Raw genomic sequence first — 4,648 nt, 5'->3', positions numbered from 1 at the left:
ATTCTTTAAAACTAGTAAAGTTATCCAACATGAAGGCAAGTCTATTATACCAAAGACCATTAAACACACAACAAATACTAACACTATCATAAACAATATCATTACCTTATCATTTAAAAACAATAACTACATATAGAAACTACTAACTACTAGTCTGATATAAAAATGTACACAAACATAAATGACCTTATCTTGTGAGGTTGCATTAAGACATCATTTTTACTATATATGGCAATTAGATGGGTATGAGACAACCACCACCCTTATCTACTAAAAACATGGTTTTATACATACATATAAGTATATAACCTAAGACAAATGGCTAGAGTTTTTTCATTATATATAATATTATATTGAATTAGGTTTAGCAATTGAGTAAGGCTATGCGTAGTGGAGGGGCTACAATTGGGGGCGAATTGCGTCGTGTGGCGCCCAGTCAGCAAAGGGTAAGAATTTGTTTTTGGGTGTAATGGTGTATGGGCTACAACTCGTAATATAATAATAATATAATATATATATATATGTGTATATATAACACACACACATCATACATGCCGGCCCCACCACCACACATTTCGCCCTTTCTTCCAGGCGACTTCTTCTCCTCGCCCGCGCCCCTTTTCGCCCAGAAATCGCCCAGGGGGGGCAGTGTTCGCGCCCCTTCTGGCCCCATTTCGCCCAAATTCAAGCCCCACTACGCTCGGCCTAACTGTTTAATATATGATAAGATCTGTTAATCCAAAAAAATGCACGATACGTGATTTTTTTTATTTTATTAAATAAATGAAGTTAGTAAGCTAAAATTCATCATTTTCTTTTATTGGTACACGTTGCTTAATACTGTATTTTAGTCATAACATATACAACAGTTAAACAAATTATATTCATGCTTGATAGTTGTGTTAAACGTGCCGTTTCTATCCTGTTAAGACACGAATTGCTAGCCCTATACTGAATTTATTCAAAATAGAAAAGATTAGTTTCGTTTAACGTCGTAGTTTTTAAACGTCTTATACTTGTCATTTAGGATACGAATGATGACATATAAAACACTAGTTTGTTGTTGAACAAAACATCGTAATCAAAATAAAAGTTAAGTACAAAAATTCCAAAATGACACGTAAATGTCATTAATTAGATATGAACTTTTGATAACGCAAATTGCTCGAAATCAACATTAGAAAATTGTGAAAAGGTACGTTACAATTGTGGTCCACAATCATATGTGTTTTAATATAATAGGCACAGTAATATATCGAAAGATACATGTTTAATACGAGTCACGTTATGTTTACGAGTAGATGGCTACATAACGAGTAGAGGGCTATATATGGAGAAAGTGTTATGTAAGGCCCCGTTACCGGTAGCCCTACTTTCGTGTTGGATTTACTCATAAACGCAGTTCTAATATAAGAGTTAATTAAAACATTCGCGGAATATAAAAACTTTCATAAAACATTTAATAACAAAACACATCTTGTCTTAAAACAACATCTTGTCTTTCAAAATAAACAAAACGTTAAACTTAAACGTCTTGAGTCTTCCGATGCCAGCCTCTTATTCAGTGTCACGTGTCTCCTCAAGCGAGCTGCCTCATCCTACTCACCTGTGTGCATACTAAAAGTCAGCTACGCTGAATGAGTTCTAGTTAATCATACATTATACAATACACACAAACTTATATTCTTTCATTCATAGTTTCATACTTTCATACTTTCATACTTTTAACTTTCATACTTTCTTTTGTATTAACTTGCTTTCATATCTTACGTTATAAAGAGCATTACGTCCTACATTCCTCGAGTATTATTAGGGCTCGGTACCCTCCTTCCTCGAGTATTATTAGGGCTCGGTACCCTCTTTCCTCGAGTATTATTAGGGCTCGGTACCCTCTTTCCTCGAATATTAGTAGGGTTCGGTTCCCTAGTTCTCGAATATTAGTAGGGTTCGAATCCCTCTTCGTTACCACCATACATCATACCTCGAGTATTATTAGAGCCCGGTACCCTATTCGTAACCATACAACCATACAACCATCATTTCCTTCTTTTATTAACTTTATCACATTCATACACATAAGCATACATATCATACTTACCTTATACATAGCGTTACAACCTGACAGTACGTGCAATATCCGAGGATCGTTCACGTACCATCAGGCAATCATTCATACATTTCACATTATTTACATAAGGCATACACTTATCTCTTAGGATAAGCGTATTAACAAACATATTGAGTATGCACACAGCCCCGAAAACATAACACATAAATGGGGCTAGAAACTCACCTGAATCCTGTTACGCTCTCCGTTAATCGTTATTCCCTTCTTGATCTGTGCACGGCTAACTGTATAATATTTACATGTATCAATTAACTACTACTACTCATGTTGTATTTCTATCTTTATATAACCCACAACGAACGAGGTCCGGGGGGCAGCGCCCCTGGCAGCGGGGTCTAGGGGCGGCAGCCCCTAGCAGGGTCCAAGGGGCAGAGCCCCTGGCTGGGGTCGAGCTGCCAGGTCAGCTTGAAAGAATTTTATTTCCATTAACTGTCTTAACACATTTTTCATTAGGTTTTTAATTTATTTTCTAATTCGCTAACCCCAGCGAACTTATCATTAAGCGAACTTAACAATAAGCGAACTTAACATTAAGTGAACTTACTGTAAGCGAACTTAGTGTTAAGCGAACTTATCTTTTAAGCAAACTTATCATTTAGCGAAGTTAAGCATTCAGCGAACTTAACTCAGGCGAAGTTAGCATTCAGCGAACTTAACTCAGGCGAAGTTAGCATTCAGCGAACTTAGCCTTAGGCGAAGTTATCATTCAGCGAACTTAACTCAGGCGAAGTTAGCATTCAGCGAACTTAGCCTTAGGCGAAGTTATCATGGGCGAACTTATCACCAGGCGAAGTTACAGTTGGGCGAACTTGACCTTAGGCGAAGTTAACCTCAGCGAACTTAAGGTTGGCGAACTTAACAACGAGCGAAGTTGTCAGTTAGGCGAACTTGCGTGCAAGCAAACTTGCTTGCAGGCGAAGTTCGCTTGTAGGCGAAGTTGTGCAGCAGCCGCCGCTGTTCGTCCTTAATCCCCAAAATCAACATCGTTTTAACGCGAAATCTTTGGATACGATATTTAACCAACTCGCGATCAACCCTATGGTCGTTCTTGAATAAGATTTGGCCCGAAAATGCATAAAGTTCGGACCTTTAAGCTCGAAACGATCAATACTAGTTTAAGGGTTCATTTAATCGAGCCGTTTCCATTTCCGGGTTCATTACACTCATATTTACTATCAAGTTTACAACTTTATCTTTCATTTATACTCGATCTATTCTAGGTTCAAGTTTCAAGACTAAACGTGTATAAAAATGTAAACTTTAAAGGTAAAACGGCTTACCTTTATACGTTATTCGGTCTCGGTTAGCTTGCTTAAGGGCTCTAGATCTTGTATCTATCTTGAATCGCGTGTGCTTGCTCGGACCTCACCTCTATTTCTCTCGGCCGAAATATGGTGAAGTGTATTGTGTGTGTTTTGAATGTATAGAGAATAAGATGGAAATGAATGATGGGTTAGGGTTTAAGGGTGACTTAAGGAGGTATTTATACCCCTTAAGGCTCATGGACCTAAGGCCCATTACCCTTAATCCATCTTAATTAAATCCAAGTCCATGATCTTTTCCATATTAGACGTTAGTTAATATTATTAAACGCACGACAATTTAACGCAACTTTCTTTATTTATTATTAGAATATTTAGGATGTTACATGTTATTTAATATGAGTTAAATGCCAAAGACTGCGGTGTCTTTGTCGTGAGACTCATGAAAATATTTTTAGACGCTACGTTAAACCACATAAAATGTGAGATCTAAATGTGTCGTCAAGATACTACTCGATCATATAACCTAATCAAAGGGGTACGCGATTACAAAAGTTATACACATGAGAAAATGGGCGCTAATAAGAAATATAAGTTTGTTAAAATTGCTATTCCGAAGATTGACAAAATGAATGGTAAACGGAGATTTAAGTCTAATCTTATTAAGTAAACCATTAGACTATGTAATGGGTTGCCATTATATTGGATCAGCACATTTGTAGCTTTTCGTCCGCCCTAACACCCATTAACAAACTCTTTAGTTTGCCTTTAACGCCCTTGGCACCATTACACTTAGCATCGGTGGGCAATTTTTGATCTGTTACCCATCACTCCTAATTTTCACTCTATTTATTTCTGACACTCCCGAACTTAACAAACCCTAACTTCGTTAGTTTTCTTGCTGACATGACATCAAGAAAAGTGTAATGGTATAATGGCCAATATATAGGTGAAAATTATGAGTATTAAAATACCAATATCCCTAAAACCAAAAGGACCTCACAAAGAGCTGAAAACATAACCAATTTACATCAAGTGGAGGGTTTTTAACCACTTGTCATAAGAAACCACTTAAGTGTTTTTTTTCATCCGTGTTTGCCTTAGAAAAGAATAAAGACGTGGCGATGAAGAATGTTACTCAATGTTAAATTATGATCTGACTTGGTCGTGGAGATGCATTAGAAGGCTCGAGAATGAGTGTCGAAAGAAGAACTGAGAAAATGTTTGGAGTTGTTATCGTCGGTCACAATGAAGGTGT

Source organism: Bidens hawaiensis, unplaced genomic scaffold, assembly GCF_021521415.1.
Source record: "Bidens hawaiensis isolate Kalapana, Puna unplaced genomic scaffold, B.hawaiensis_p1.1 tig00010344_1, whole genome shotgun sequence".
NCBI classification, from domain to species: domain Eukaryota; kingdom Viridiplantae; phylum Streptophyta; class Magnoliopsida; order Asterales; family Asteraceae; genus Bidens; species Bidens hawaiensis.
This window is presented reverse-complemented; position numbering follows the sequence as displayed.